We start from the raw sequence: 17,221 nt of genomic DNA on the forward strand, positions 1-17,221 counted from the left end.
GTTATTTCCCCTCTTCCTCACTCCTGTGAGGGTCAAAGTAGGTTGTGAGATGTTTGCTGTGCTTTTAAAAACAATGTCTTTTTAAATGAAAGACAAAAGAAAATACACTTCTTGGGCCTCTCAGAACTGCTTTGTGTTATTAGTATAGGATATTGGATTTTCTGGATAATTAAGTATAATGAAGTATGCTGTAGCTACCTCAATTTTTACTCTCCCTCCCCTATAATCTGGAAGAGGGCATTCCATTACTATATTTTTAGTGCTTTTAATATTTACATGATTGACAGAAGAACTGTGACAAGGTGAATACATTAAAATCTAAAATGTTTTTCCTTAATAATATATTCTGTACTTAAAAAGTACTATTGAGAATTACTGGTTCAATTAATGGTAATAAAGATTCTAGCAGCACATTCTCCTTTAAAGGGATTTCCTGTGGTCTGTGGCATATGGTGTTTGTTTGACAGCAGATGAGGTAAGGGTATAATAATTCAAAGGAAAGGTGGCTCTAGAAGGGTGATGGGGAGAATTAATTATAGTTTTAAGACTCGTTAAGCCGTCTTGTTGGACTTTTCCTTCATTATTTTCCTTGATATGATTCTGGGTCCCCAGTTACCAAGCTTAGATCAGATTGGTCTGTTTTCTGTTCTGCAAAATGAAGGATAATAATGCCCTCCATGATAGTGTTGTACAGAGGAGTGAGCGAATAAGCATTATGTCAAGAGTTTAGGATGATACCTAGCACTCATTTAATCTCAGTAGTTATTAAGTATAATACTTCTGTTATATTCTTTATACTGGTGGCATGGACACAGGAGTGGAGAAGTAGGTGAACATGTTTTGTTCATGTTCTTGCCGATGTCTATGAATTGACTAGAAGATAACCATGTAAATGTCTTGAGCCTGGTGAGGGTGTGGTGAAGTGAAACTGGATGGGAGATGACAAGTATCTGTGATGTGTAATGGGTTCTGAGCTGTGAAGAAATTCTGGATTTGAGGCATAATGTGGCTTTTGAGGAATGGTTGCATCGTTGAAAGAGACAGGATTTTTAAAATATTGGAAAATATTTAAAATATTGGAATTTTAAAAATTATTTAAAATAAATATTTTAAATAAATAAATATTTAAAATAAATATTTTATTTTTATTTTTATTTTTTAAAAAATTTTATTATTTATTTATTTGACAGAGAGAGATGACAAGCAGGCAGAGAGGCAGGCACAGAGAGAGGAGGAAGCAGGGTCCCTGCTGAGCAGAGAGCCCGATGCGGGGCTCGATCCCAGGACCCTGAGATCATGACCTGAGCCGAAGGCAGCGGCTTAACCCACTGAGCCACCCAGGCGCCCCTAAAATAAATATTTTAAATAAATAATAAATATTTTAAATAAATAATAAATATTTAAAATAAATATTTTTTTTTTTTAAAGATTTTATTTATTTATTTGTAAGAGACAGAGGGAGAGAGAGCAAGCGAGCACAGGCAGACAAAGAGGCAGGCAGAGGCAGAGGGAGAAGCAGGCTCCCTGCCGAGCAAGGAGCCTGATGTGGGACTCGATCCCAGGACCCTGGGATCATGACCTGAGCCGAAGGCAGCTGCTTAACCAACTGAGCCACCCAGGCGTCCCTTAAAATAAATATTTTAAAGAATTTAAAAATATTGGAATATTGGGATCTTGTGAGGTGTTGCAAAATCTGAGGGTAAGTGTGAATTCTTCCAAATTCATAATGAAGTGTTTCTGAAAACATTTTTTATCTTCAAAGCCAGGCTATGAATTTGGAACCCAAGGGAGAAAACCTAGAAAAGACAGGACTGTGCCTACCTAATGTCCCTTCAACCAGAGACACTCTTCAGATTTACATTCTGATTGTTGATTGTGTGTCAGTGCTTTAACTATTTTCTGTAGTCTTGATGTCTTTGTACATTGAAATTCCTCTGGGTGAGGTTATAAAATAACAGAGATGCCTTACTTTGGGGGCTCTTTGGGGAGAATTTCTGGGAGATTGTCTTCAAACTCAGGGACATGGATTTTGGGAGGCATAAGCTTCATATCACCTGGTAAAGCCTTGGGATAATGTCCAGTCAAATCCTGGGCTCAGATCCTTTCTGATTTTTGTTAAGCTCTCTGGCTCACTGTATGGCTTACTTCACTTGGCTGGTAGCCCCATATCTTCCCTTAAAAAGCCTCAAGTGAACAATGCCAGCTTAATAGGAAAATGATAAGCTATGCATTTAATTTTACTTAAAAACATATATACTTAACATGGAGCTATAGTTCACATAGCATATAGTTAACTCATCTAAAAAGCACAAGTCCGTGGTTTTGATATATTCACCCAATTGTGTAACCATCACTACAGTAAATTTTAGAACATTTTTATCACCCCAAATGAAATCCTGCCCCCTATAGCAGTCATTCCCCATTTCCCATTGGCCTCCAGCCCTAGGCAACCACTAATCTGCTTTCTCTATAGACTTGTATAGTTTGGACATTTGGTACAAGTAGAACCATGTGTTTGGTTACTGACTTCTTCCACTTACCATAATGTTTCGAAGTGCATCCATACTGTAGCATATATTCGTTCTTGATTCCTTCTTACTGCTGAATAATACTCTGTTGCACATATACACTACATTTTGTTCATCCCTTCATCAGTTGATGGACATTTGGGTTTCTGGTTTTTTGGCCCTTTTAATTGATGCTGCTATGAACATTCTTGTGCAGATTTTTGAGTCAACTTTTTTTTTGTTTGTTTGCTTCTTTATTGGGTATATTTAGAAGTGAAACTGTTAGGTCATATGGTAATGCCTATGTTTCCGCTTCTGTTAGAGACTGCCAGACGGTTTACCAGAGCTGCTGCACTTCCTTGCATTCCGCCTGCAGTGTAAGGGATTCCCAGTTTTCCCACATCCTTGCCTGCACTTGTTACTAGCTTTTATTTAATTGTTATAGCCATCCTATTGGGTGTGAAGTGGTATCTCACTGTGGTTTTTATTTTTATGACCCTGATGGCTAATGATCTTGAGCATCATTACTTATCATCATGCGCTTACTGGCTATTTGTTTATCGTCTTAGGAGAAATGTCTGTTAAGATCTTTTGCTCAATTTTAAATTGAGTCATTTATCTTTTTTATTACTGAGTTGTAAGAGTTCTTTATTTGCTTTCAGTTATTGAATTTGGGAGTTACGGTGCCTTTGATTCTGGGGGAAAAGGGGCTAAGCGACAGTTAATAGTCACAGTTGTCACCACTTGCTACTAAGGTGTCTCCAGTAATTTAACACAGAAGGGTAGAGTAAGTGAGAGATGAGAAGGGATTAGCTCCTGGTGCAGATGAAAGCAGTCACTGCTCTTATCCTTATATCCCAGTCAGGATATTCTTTTGATTTAACCCAAACTTTGGCGGGGAGCTTTCTTTCTGAGGGAAGGTCTTTGCTGCTGGTGACAAGGAAATCTTTTTATTTTTTGGAAATTTTTTTAAAGCATGAATTTTGTTTCTTCCTTGAACACATGCACAGTTTTTTTTTTTTTTTAAGTAAAAAGTTTTGCTCTTATTTTTGTGTATTGTGAAGTACATAAATGTAATCCCTAAATGCTTCACAGGTAGGTAAGATTTTGTATTTATTTTACTTAAAATAGAATTAGGGGCACCATGCTGGCTCAGTCAGAAAAGCATGTGACTCTTATCTGTGGGTGGTAAGTTCGAGCCCCATGTCGGGTATTGATGTTTCTTTAAAAAAATAAACTTTAAAAAAGCATTAAAAAAATACAACCGATTTACTGTTTTGGCATACTTATTACCGTATTTTGGAGGCCTTTAGATTCTGAGACGCAACAGAAGTTTGTATTTGGTAATAAAACTATATTTTAAATTTAACTTTGGGGTGCCACAGTGGCTCATTCAATTGGGTGTCCAACTCTTGATTTCGGCCCAGGTGATAATCCCAGGTGGTTTCCAGCCCCGAATCAGGCTCTTCACTCATGTGGAGTCTGCTTGTCTTTCTCCCTCTCTTCTTCCCTCACAACTCACTCACTCTCTGTGTCTGTCTAAAGCGAATAAATAAAATCTTTAAAAAAAAAACAGTTAATTTTATTAGCACTCTTCACAGCTTTTAAATTCTGCAGCAGCATTGTTCAGTAGAGCACACTGTGATGGAAGTACTCTGTCCAGTATGGTAAACAGGCCTGCTGCGTGTAGCTGTTGAACACTTGAGACGTGGCTGATAAGACTGCTGAGTCTTCAGGTTAATTTCTTTAATAGTTAAAACTAGAATTTAAATAGCCACATGTGGTTAGTGGCTATGTTGCCCAAGTTCTAGATGCTACAGGTGTAGAGCCTCACTAATCTATTATGTTTTTGGAAGTATGAATTCAGCTCTAATGAAATTGTTACAGGAAATAAGGGCAGTGTGTTTTTGGCAAATATTTTTACTGAATGTATTTTCTATTTTCTCTAGTCTGAAGAGTGCCTGTTTTCTACGTGGAGCCTATTAAACTTTATAAATAAAGTTAAATTTCTGTGTCTATCTGTAATTACAATGTAGAAAATGGCTGCACAGATTTTCACTAAATTTAGAAGGTTTCAGATGTTGTGAGTGAAAATATAAACTGTGTGTCCTGCTTAAGACTGGATTTGGGGAGTACGGTGGCTGTTGCCTGGAAGAGGCTAATGGATGATGGGAAGCCCTCCTTGCCACACCTAATCCAGGACCCGGAACAGACAGGACCAACTCGTGGGTTGAAGTATGAATCTTAAGTAGAAAGTAACTAGGGCGGCGATTCTGACTGCTGGTTGGCCTCAGTCTGTAGCTTGCTCCAGGGATAGCAGCCGCAGTGATTCTCCAGTGCAAATGGAGAGGGCTGGTTGCTAGGCGTAAATAAATTACTCACCGTCTTTAAGATGGAAGAGGAAGCCAAATTTTATTGACAGTTTTTGGATGGTGGTAGTGTTCTAGGTAAATTTAGCTTTGTTAACATTATGAAAGCTTCAGAAAAGAAAGGGAATCACTTGATTTGATGTTTTAACACCCTTTTTATATTTAAGCTCGTGTGTGTCTTGAGATTAGTTTTTTTGTTCATGAAAAGTTTAACTTTGATTTAACAAGTAAACATTTTAAATTTTTGGGGGGCAAAAGAGGATGTCTAGTTCACTTTAAATGGTAGATAAACATACTAAATTCATAAACGTAAACAGGGACAATGGCAAGATGTATTTTAACTGGCAGTTTGCAGTTCAATTTAGAATTCTGCATGTTCCAAAATGGAAGAAGGTGGCAAGCTGAAATTTGAGCCAGCCGTAACTGTACGACAAGTGAGGGGTGTGTTCGTGGGGGAGAGTGGGTTAAAGCCTTTTCTGAGGAAAGGATAGAGACTCTGGATTCCTAGAAAGAAACTCTGACAAATAACTTGCTCTTTTGGGGGAGAAAATGATGGAATATTACAGAGGACATAAAAGCTCTCGAATATAGGGACACTTGGGCGGCTCTATCGGTTAAATGTTCAACTCTTGAGTCTGGCTCAGGTCATGATCTTGGGGTCCTAGGATGAAGCCCCAGATCAGGCTCTGCACTCAGCCCCTCTTCTTCTTCCCCTTGCCCCAATCATTTGCACACACTCCCTCTCTTTAAAAAAAAAAAAAAAAGGCACTGAAATATAAAACTAGAGAGGGCAGGGTGATTTAATATTGTGTGGGAGTTATTAGTCTGTAGATGCTGCTGGGACAGTTGGTTCTCCCTATGGGATCAACGAGAACTAGTGCGCTACCTCACACCTCAAAGAACATTTCCAGGTGCATAATTACCTATGCTACCAGTGGATCAGAGTTGAAGATGTGCATAGCCCGTTGATTAGAGCTTTTACTTCTGGGTATATACCTTCAAGTATTGGTTTTCATGTTTTATTCCTTTGTGACCCACTGCGTACACAGAACTTTGCAAGTAGAACTGAAAGTTTTTTTAAAGAAACAATCCTCATAGTAAATCAAACACACTTTTCTACATTATTCCATTTTTGATAAAATACTGCTGTGACCCAGGGCCCTGGTTTCACGAGCTCCTGGGTGTAGCTTTACAGAGACTGCCTTTGGGAAACACTTGTGCATGCGCATAAGGAGACGTGCGTGACAATTTCAGCATGTCTGTAATAATGTAAAGTGATACATGTTAAATTATAAAAATGTGCATAGGTACTATGAACCTTAATTTTGGGATAGCTCTTAACAGTAGAAGGGTGGGGGGGATCTGAGGGTCTTCAAGTCTGTCTGTTTTAAGTTAGTCTCTGATCTAAAACGGTCTGAAGCACATGGACAGGGTTACAGTTTGTAAACATGGCAGCTGCACATGCTTTGTTGTATGCTTGAAGTCGTGGAATATGATGTAATCAAGACGGGGGAGAAAAGCAGGAGCCGTGGTGTTGAGGTGAGGCTGGGTTTGCAAGCAGGGCCCAGATCATCAGAGACATGTATTCATTACGTTAAGAATATTTTTGCTTTTTAAAAAAAAAAAAGAATATTTTTGCTTTGGGTCGCCTGGATGGCTTGGTTAAGCGTCTGCCTTCAGTGTGGGTCATGATCCCAGGGTGCTGGGATGGAGGCCCGTGTCTGTCAGGCTCCCACGCAGGGGAGTCCGCTTCTGCCTCTGCTGCCACCCCTCCCCCAACTCGTGCACGCTCTTGCTCTCTCTTTTGTGTTCTTTCTCAAATAAATAAAATCTTTTTTTTTTTTTTTTTTAAAGATTTTATTTATTTATTTGACAGAGAGAGATCACAAGTAGGCAGAGAGGCAGGCAGAGAGAGAGGAGGAAGCAGGCTCCCTGCTGAGCAGAGAGCCCGATTCGGGACTCATCCCAGGACCCTGAGATCATGACCTGAGCCGAAGGCAGCGGCTTAACCCACTGAGCCACCCAGGCGCCCCAATAAAATCTTTTTTTAAAAAAAGAATATTTTCCTTGATCTCAATGGCAGAAGGGTTTGTTTTATTTATTTAAAAAAAAAGATTTTTAGGTTTGTTTATTTGACAGAGAGAGAGAGAGAGAGAGCGAGCGAGCAGGAGGGCACAAGCAGGGGGAGCGGCAGGCAGGGGGCTGGGGAGCAAGAAGCAGGCTTTCCACCAAGCCAGGAGCCTGATTAGGTACTTGATCCCTGGACTCCCGGGTCCTGACCTGAGCTGAAGGCGGGTGCTCAACTGACTGAGCTGACCAGGCGCCCCAAGGGCAGAAGGGTTTTAAAAAGGCATGATGATACCAGATTGGTGTTTTTGAGTACAGTGTGGGACAAAATTGAGGGAGCAGAGGCTGAGGGGGTGTAATGATTCCGTCGTGGGGTGTTTGTGACTGGAACAGAGCAGGACAGTGAGAGGGTAGGAGGGGGAGGGTGGCTAGACTTGGAGGAGGCAGTCAGTCTGTTGGTGTCTGATCAGATGCAGGGGTAGGGACTAACACTGAGGTAACTCCTAGCTTCCTGTTCACCACTGATGTGTGTAAAGATGGTGGCCTTCCCCGGAAGGGGAAGCAGAAGGACTGGATTAGAACTTAAGTCATCCTCAATTTCTTTCATGAGTACTTTATAGTTTTCTGAGTATAGATTCTGTGTCTCTTTGGTTAGGTTTATTCCTAGGTATCTTATGGTTTTGGATGCAATTGTAAATGGGATTGACTCCTTAATATCTCTTTCTTCTGTCTTGCTGTTGGTGTAGAGAAATGCAACTGATTTCTGTGCATTGATTTTATATCCTGACACTTTACTGAATTCCTGTATAAGTTCTAGCAGTTTTGGAGTGGAGTCTTTTGGGTTTTCCACATATAGTATCATATCATCTGCGAAGAGTGATAATTTGACTTCTTCTTTGCCGATTTGGATGCCTTTAATTTCCTTTTGTTGTCTGATTGCTGAGGCTAGGACCTCTAGTACGATGTTGAATAGCAGTGGTGATAATGGACATCCCTGCCGTGTTCCTGACCTTAGCGGAAAAGCTTTCAGTTTTTCTCCATTGAGAATGATATTTGCGGTGGGTTTTTCATAGATGGCTTTGATGATATTGAGGTATGCGCCCTCTATCCCTACACTTTGAAGAGTTTTGATCAGGAAGGGATGTTGTACTTTGTCAAATGCTTTTTCAGCATCTATTGAGATTATCATATGGTTCTTGTTCTTTCTTTTATTGATGTGTTGTATCACATTGACTGATTTGCGGATGTTGAACCAACCTTGCAGCCCTGGAATAAATCCCACTTGGTCGTGGTGAATAATCCTTTTAATGTACTGTTGAATCCTATTGGCTAGTATTTTGTTGAGTATTTTCGCATCTGTGTTCATCAAGGATATCGGTCTATAGCTCTCTTTTTTGGTGGGATCCTTGTCTGGTTTTGGGATCAAGGTGATGCTGGCCTCATAAAATGAGTTTGGAAGTTTTCCTTCCATTTCTATTTTTTGGAACAGTTTCAGGAGAATAGGAATTAGTTCTTCTTTAAATGTTTGGTAGAATTCCCCCGGGAAGCCGTCTGGCCCTGGGCTTTTGTTTGTTTGGAGATTTTTAATGACTGTTTCAATCTCTTTACTGGTTATGGGTCTGTTCAGGCTTTCTATTTCTTCCTGGCTCAGTTGTGGTAGTTTATATGTTTCTAGGAATGCATCCATTTCTTCCAGATTGTCAAATTTATTGCCGTAGAGTTGCTCATAGTATGTTCTTATAATAGTTTGTATTTCTTTGGTGTTAGTTGTGATCTCTCCTCTTTCATTCATGATTTTATTATATTTGGGTCCTTTCTCTTTTCTTTTTGATAAGTCGGGCCAGGGGTTTATCAATTTTATTAATTCTTTCAAAGAACCAGCTCCTAGTTTCGTTGATTTGTTCTATTGTTTTTTTGGTTTCTATTTCATTGATTTCTGCTCTGATCTTTATGATTTCTCTTCTCCTGCTGGGCTTAGGGTTTCTTTCTTGTTCTTTCTCCAGCTCCTTTAGGTGTAGGGTTAGGTTGTGTACCTGAGACCTTTCTTGTTTCTTGAGAAAGGCTTGTACTGCTATATATTTTCCTCTCAGGACTGCCTTTGTTGTGTCCCACAGATTTTGAACCGTTGTATTTTCATTATCATTTGTTTCCATGATTTTTTTCAATTCTTCTTTAATTTCCCGGTTGACCCATTCATTCTTTAGAAGGATACTGTTTAGTCTCCATGTATTTGGGTTCTTTCCAAACTTCCTTTTGTGGTTGAGTTCTAGCTTTAGAGCATTGTGGTCTGAAAATATGCAGGGAATGATCCCAATCTTTTGATACCGGTTGAGTCCTGATTTAGGACCGAGGATGTGATCTATTCTGGAGAATGTTCCATGTGCACTAGAGAAGAATGTGTATTCTGTTGCTTTGGGATGAAATGTTCTGAATATATCTGTGATGTCCATCTGGTCCAGTGTGTCGTTTAAGGCCTTTATTTCCTTGCTGATCTTTTGCTTGGATGACCTGTCCATTTCAGTGAGGGGAGTGTTAAAGTCCCCTACTATTATTGTATTATTGTTGATGTGTTTCTTTGATTTTGTTATTAATTGGTTTATATAGTTGGCTGCTCCCACATTGGGGGCATAGATATTTAAAATTGTTAAATCTTCTTGTTGGACAGACCCTTTGAGTATGATATAGTGTCCTTCCTCATCTCTTATTATAGTCTTTGGCTTAAAATCTAATTGATCTGATATAAGGATTGCCACTCCTGCTTTCTTCTGATGTCCATTAGCATGGTAAATTCTTTTCCACCCCCTCACTTTAAATCTGGAGGTGTCTTCGGGCTTAAAATGTGTTTCTTGGAGGCAACATATAGATGGGCTTTGTTTTTTTATCCATTCTGATACCCTGTGTCTTTTGACAGGGGCATTTAGCCCATTCACATTCAGGGTAACTATTGAGAGATATGAAATTGAGGAAGACACAAAGAAATGGAAAAATGTGCCATGCTCCTGGATTGGAAGAATAAATATTGTGAAAATGTCTATGCTACCTAAAGCAATTTACACATTTAATGCAATTCCTATCAAAGTACCATCCATCTTTTTCAAAGAAATGGAACAAATAATGCTAAAATTTATATGGAACCAGAAAAGACCTCGAATAACCAAAGGGATATTGAAAAAGAAAGCCAACGTTGGTGGCATCACAATTCCGAACTTCAGGCTCTATTACAAAGCTGTCATCATCAAGACAGCATGGTACTGGCACAAAAACAGACACATAGATCAATGGAACAGAATAGAGAGCCCAGAAATAGACCCTCAAATCTATGGTCAACTAATCTTCGACAAAGCAGGAAAGAATGTCCAATGGAAAAAAGACAGCCTTTTCAATAAATGGTGCTGGGAAAATTGGACAGCCACATGCAGAAAAATGAAATTGGACCATTTCCTTATACCACACACGAAAATAGACTCAAAATGGATGAAGGACCTCAATGTACGAAAGGAATCCATCAAAATCCTTGAGGAGAACACGGGCAGCAACCTCTTCGACCTCTGCCGCAGCAACATCTTCCTAGGAACAACGCAAAAGGCAAGGGAAGCAAGGGAAAAAATGAACTACTGGGATTTCATCAAGATCAAAAGCTTTTGCACAGCAACGGAAACAGTTAACAAAATCAAAAGACAACTGACAGAATGGGAGAAGATATTTGCAAACGACATATCAGATAAAGGACTAGTGTCCAGAATCTATAAAGAACTTAGCAAACTCAACACCCAAAGAACAAATAATCCAATCAAGAAATGGGCAGAGGACATGAACAGACATTTCTGCAAAGAAGACATCCAGATGGCGAACAGACACATGAAAAAGTGCTCCATATCACTCGGCATCAGGGAAATACAAATCAAAACCACAATGAGATATCACCTCACACCAGTCAGAATGGCTAAAATCAACAAGTCAGGAAATGACAGATGCTGGCGAGGATGCGGAGAAAGGGGAACCCTCCTACACTGTTGGTGGGAATGCAAGCTGGTGCAGCCACTCTGGAAAACAGCATGGAGGTTCCTCAAAATGTTGAAAATAGAACTGCCCTATGACCCAGCAATTGCACTATTGGGTATTTGCCCTAAAGATACAAATGTAGTGATCCAAAGGAGCACATGCACCCGAATGTTTATAGCAGCAATGTCCACAATAGCCAAACTATGGAAAGAACCTAGATGTCCATCAACAGATGAATGGATCAAGAAGATGTGGTATATATACACAATGGAATACTATGCAGCCATCAAAAGAAATGAAATCTTGCCATTTGCAACAACATGGATGGAACTAGAGCGTATCATGCTTAGCGAAATAAGTCAAGCAGAGAAAGACAACTATCATATGATCTCCCTGATATGAGGAAGTGGTGATGCAACATGGAGGCTTAAGTGGGTAGAAGAAGAATAAATGAAACAAGATGGGATTGGGAGGGAGACAAACCATAAGTGACTCTTAATCTCACAAAACAAACTGAGGGTTGCCGAGGGGAGGGGGTTTGGGAGAAGGGGTTGGGATTATGGACATTGGGGAGGGCATGTGATTTGGTGAGTGCTGTGAAGTGTGTAAACCTGGTGATTCACAGACCTGTACCCCTGGGGATAAAAATATATGTTTATAAAAAATTAAAAAAGTATAAAAAAAAAAAAACTTAAGTCAGTCAGGTTTTCTATGGGAACATGATTATGCTCATAATTTCTGCTTGATTCCATTTCAGAAGAACTAAAACTAATATTTTATAATCATTGTTTTATGTTTACAGAATAGTATTTCTTTTTAGTTTTGATTAAAGAGGTGATTTTTGCACTAAAAATGAAAGAAAGGTACTAGGATTGTATAACAAAGTGCCTGTTTGAATAGTAGTAGAGATACTTGAGATGATTATAATAGGGAATTGGTTTTGCCTCATGATACAATTTATATGTATTTACAGAACTTTTAGATGTATCGCTAGGTATTGGGTTAATCTGTTGGGATTTTTTTGTTTGTTTTACGAATTACTTTCTCAAACATTAAAAAAATGTTTTTTTTAAAGTAGGCTCCATGTCCAGTATGGAGCCCAGTGCAGCGATGGAACTCCCAACTGAGATCAGCAGCTGGATCCTTCTCTGACTGAGCCACCCATGTTCCCCCAAACATAAGGATTTTTAATTGTTCACTGTTGTGGGTCTATAATTTTAACTTCTGTTTTCATTGCAGTTATTTTCCGGAAGCCAGTTTTGCATTTATTCTTTTATTACTTTATTGTTCTCCTCTGCACATGAAAGAAGTTTGATAAAATACAAAGTTGACTGTTCCAACCGACACCATATGTATAAACCGTTTTTCTGTAGGAACATGCTGGAGATGCACCTGGTAGTGGAATGGAAACCAACTTTGCTTCTCTATGTCTTTCTGTGTTGGAGCTTTACTTAAGAACCTTCAAGGATGACATGTTAATAGTCACTACTGACACCAACAGGCATGGCTCTGTGCTGGTCATCAGACGGTCTCTCCCTCTGTAAATCATTACAGTGCCTGCCACAGTGCACGGTACGTGGTTAGTCTTTCGTAAGTATTTGTTGAATGAAGAAGTATACCATGGCCAACATAGTGACAATTTGAATCTTTCACAGTTTCTAGTGTCTTTTGAAGGTCAGTTATTACTTTATGAGGTTAAAGTATCACTCCTGAAAGTGTATTTGTACTTAGAGTGAGAGAACAGATGATGGTTCTCAGTGAGCAGGATTAAATTAAGTGGCTTGGAATGCTCCCTTAAAATAATGTAGGATAGCAGGAGCCCTTTGGTGTTGAAGCCTTCACTGGTCAGGTGGTTTAATAAAGCATTGGTGTGATTTCTGGATAAAACCTTTTTTGTCTGTTTAAATTTCCATATATATTATCCGTAAATACAAGGTAATAATTTTATTGTATTTGGATATTTGATTTATTTTTAAAAATTAAGGATAAATGGGTGCCTGGGTGGCTCAATGGGTTAAAGCCTCTGCCTTCTGCTCAGGCCATGATCCCAGGGTCCAGGGATCGAGCCCCACATTGGGCTCTCTGCTCCGCAGGGAGCCTGGTCCCAACCACCCCCCACCCCCCGCAACTGCCTACTTGTGAGCTCTCTGTGTCAAATAAAAAAAAACCCATAAAAGTAATCTTAAAATAATTAAGGGTAGAGAAGGACTTAGTAAATAGTTTTTAAAAAATAAGGAAATAATTTCATGTTTTTTTTTAAATTTGACACGGAGATAGAGAGCACGAGTAGGCAGAGCAGCAGGCAGAGGGAAAGGGAGAAGCAGCTCTCCACTGAGCAGGGAGCCCAACGGGGAGCTCGATCCCAGGACTCTGGGATCATGACCTGAGCTGAAGGCAGATGTTTAACGACTGAGCCACCAAGGTGCCCCTAATTTCATGTTTTTAAATTAAAGGATATGTTAAATGTTTGCACATTTGCAATTTTCACAATACCTGTGGAGCAAGAACTCCGTTATCTGGGGTTCTTTTGTTCTTCACCTCAACTCTCTCAGACACAGGGGAGACTAAGAACGGGGAGTTTCGAGAGATTGCGCAGTGTGCACAGCAGGGAACCAGGAGCTGGGTGGTTGGAGGTGGTGCTAACCCAGTGTGTCCCTGTAGTTCCTGAACATGCCAGTGGGATGCGGGAAGCACTGTCCTTAAATCTGCGGAGGACACATTTCACAGGGACATTTCTCAGGGAGTTGATGGCAGAAGGAAGAGTATAATTTGTCAGAAGAATGGCTTTTATGAAGCAGAAGGTTGCATACACGTGGCAGATAGTTAAACTTTTGGCATTGTGGTGCAGAGGTGTGGCAGGAGGAATTGCAAAGGAGGGGCCTTCAGTCCCATATTGTGCCTGGATTGTTGAAATGTGGAGAGCTTGTGATGGGTTAGCACATCAGGAACTTCTTTTGAAGATGCTTTTTCATTTTCGGGGATGTTCCAGAAAGGATCTGGAAGGCAACAGCAAATAATCGTTGTTGCAGGGTTTTTTGTTTGTTTTTAGGCGAAGAGAAACACAAATCTTTTTGAAATTGTTGTTTCTTTAAAGATTTTATTTATTTATTTGTAAGACACAGAGAGAGAGAGAGTGAGAGCGAGCACAGGCAGACAGAGTGGAATGCAGAGTCAGAGAGAGAAGCAGGCTCCCTGCGGAGCAAGGAGCCCGATGTAGGACTCCATCCCAGCACACTGGGACCATGACCCGAGCCGAAGGCAGCTGCTTAACCAACTGAGCCACCCAGGCGTCCCTGAAATTGTTGTTCTTGAGCCTGTTCTGGGCAAGTGGAGTTAAGGATGTGAGGTGTCATAGTCTCATATCTTCTTTGGACTGTTGGGCCCTGGGCTGAGGCAGCAGGTCCTCTGTGGTGTCTGTGTGCAACTCAGTGCTGCGCTCAGGCGCTGCGTCTTACAGCTCAGTCATTTTACATAAAGAGTAATTGCATCAGTAGTGAAAGTTTCTACTGTGCTCCTTGTGCTTTTTAAGAAATTAGTCTTTTTTTTTTTAATATTTTATTTATTTACTTGACAGAGGTCACAAGTAGGCAGAGAGGCAGGCAGAGAGAGAGGAGGAAGCAGGCTCCCCACAGAGCAGAGAGCCTGATGCGGGGCTCGATCCCAGGACCCTGGAATCTGAGCCACCCAGGCACCCCAGAAATTAGTCTTTAAAAAGATGTATTAGAGGGGCGCCTGGGTGGCTCAGTCTATAAGTGTCTGCCTTTGGCTCAGATCATGATCCCAGGGTTCTGGGCAGGAAGCCTGCTTTTTCCTCTCACACTCCCTCTGCTTGTGCTCTCGCTTTCTCTCTCTCTGTCAAATAAATAAAATCTTGGAACAAAAAAAAGACATATTTGAATAAATGTAAAAGCATTTAGATAATGCCTGGCTTGTAGCAGTAACTAGAATTTCGCTGGCTTTTTCCATCCTTAAAATTACAAATACAAACTTCTTTGTTCCGGTTCCAGTGTAGACCCAACCAAATACTCCAGGAGGTCAGGGTCCATATCTGTTCATGATGAAACAACACAGACCTATACAGTGTTAGTGTGGTTACTGCATGTAAGTGGAAGTCTTTCAGAAGTATGTTTTTAAGATTCATGTTATTATGGATTCAGCTTCTGTATTTGTATCAGAATGCTTTTTCTCAAAAATGTAAGTAATGATGAAAAAGTTAAAAGGAATGTGGGGGAACAGTGTTTAAAGAAATAGATACCAAGTATGTAAAAAAAAATAGTTTTAAAACAGTGATTTTGATGTTAACAAAAATGGTTTCTGCTTAAAATGCTTATAAAATGACTAGAATATTGTCTTCAGTATTGTTAGATCAAATTTTACTTCACATATTGAATTTCATACTTTGTTGATTATAGTGCCTTTTTGTTGTATGTTGCATGAGATGCTCCTTCCGGTAAGCAAACAGTCTCCTGCTGCCACTGTGTGTGGGAGCCCGTGCTGCGCTGTTACGCTCCCAGTATAGCAGCTCCCTGGTGAGGAGAGCCAGGGGTGCACAGGTCTCTGTACAGCAGTCTTTAAATGTCTGTATTCTCTGATCTGATTGTTGACTCCTGAGACTGTGTCCCAAGAATATAATTTGTAAGATATAGACAAAGATGTTTGACCAAAGATATTTTTAAACATGATTAGATAAAGTTTATCGAGGCTCGAAACAAAGGAATGGTTAAGTAATTTTGGTAGATGTGTGTCATGAAGTATTCTCTGCCTATTAAAATGGCATTTAGAGAGTTTTTAATGACAGAAGATAATGCTCATGACTCCTGAAAAGAATATCCTCAAATTACGTAAGGTATATATGGGGAAAGGTTGGGAGGACATTTATGGAGATATTATGGCTTATCTCTGTACACTAGGTCTGTAAATAATTATTTATAGTTCCCTGATATATATATTTTTAATAATGAACAAAATTTTTTTTGTTGTTGTTATCTGAAGAAAAATAAATACTACTTTTCAAGCAGAAATACCCTAGGTCGTATCTCTGATTCAGCAAGGTGGCTCTGGTGAAGGGAGAGAGGGCTGGATGGGGAGGGACTGCATGTCAGAGATGGATGCAGGAGGACGGTGTTTAAGGCAGGGGTTGATGGAGGGATAGCCGGTAGGATGAGCGGCTTTGGGATTCAAGATAGTCATCAAAGAATGATTTGGGGTGTAGATCTTGGCAAACAGGTGCAGTTGGGGTGAAAATAGACTTTGGTGTGATGTTGGTTTGAGATCCTAGAAGAAACATGCAGATTTCTGCTTACCAGTTTGGCAGGCTGATTGAGATGCTTGTCTAGATCCAAAGTATGGCATGAGGCGGCTGCCACTGGCAGATGAATGAGGTACGAGGAAAGTACACAGCAGAGAAGGTCCAGTGGCCCATTCAAGGCCACAGAGCTCATTCTAATTTAAATGAGGTCTGTGAACTTTCTAGGTTGTGCATTTAACTACTGCTTTGTATTTTTCAAATTTTACTGAAAGGAGTGAAATATTACTTAGTTTATAAAAACGAGTATATAAAGCAACAGTATACTATGATTTAGAGATTTCCTTACGTGATCAAAAACATGGTGAGCAGATTAGTAAACCATTCGGACTAATGCATTCACGTGTTATTCATTTTCTGACTCTGCCAACTAAATACTGCAAATATTTTAAATTGATGATTTATAATTTTATCAGTTTCTACTCTTTATTTCTCCCCATTGTTAAAAGATGATTATATTGGCACTTGTGGCTGTTGTTCCTCCTCCAGTGCTCTTTTAAAACATTTTAGACATTTAAGATACCAATTGAAACAAATTAGCCCCAGTCTGGGTTGACAGAATTAATGCTGGGAATCTGGGTGCCTCGATATATCCAGGTGGTTAAGGCGAACTGTAGTGAAAACAGTGTGTTAGAATTCTCCTAGAATGGTGTGCTGGTTGTGATGTGTTTCATATACCGACTGGCTGTGGAGAGAGTGACCGTGTCAGCTGGGTGTCGCAAGTCAGACTGTCTCAACGACAAATGGGCTCGAGAGGTCAGGGATCACTTAAATGATTCAGTGTAGAAAACATGGATTTACTAAACTCCATCTTTTGAGCAGTGGCTGTATTTTGTTTTTTGTCTGCTGATTTGAAAACACAAATCATTTAAATGAAATCTTACTTCATTTTTCAGGATTTCAATCACGTATTATTTGAGTTCCTCAAATTCTCTCTAATAAGTAGTAATGAAGAGACTATTTAGCTTGCA

The 17,221-nt window shown here is 39.8% G+C and overlaps 1 protein-coding gene across 12 annotated transcripts in view; it reads left to right on the top strand.

Moving 5' to 3' along the window:
* The window catches only part of SRPK2 (SRSF protein kinase 2), a 257,091-nt gene that overhangs the window by 141,300 nt on the left and 98,570 nt on the right, over window positions 1–17,221 (top strand). The gene's annotated exons all lie outside the window — the stretch shown is intronic.

The sequence above is a fragment of the Mustela lutreola genome, chromosome 4 (assembly GCF_030435805.1).
Source record: "Mustela lutreola isolate mMusLut2 chromosome 4, mMusLut2.pri, whole genome shotgun sequence".
NCBI classification, from domain to species: domain Eukaryota; kingdom Metazoa; phylum Chordata; class Mammalia; order Carnivora; family Mustelidae; genus Mustela; species Mustela lutreola.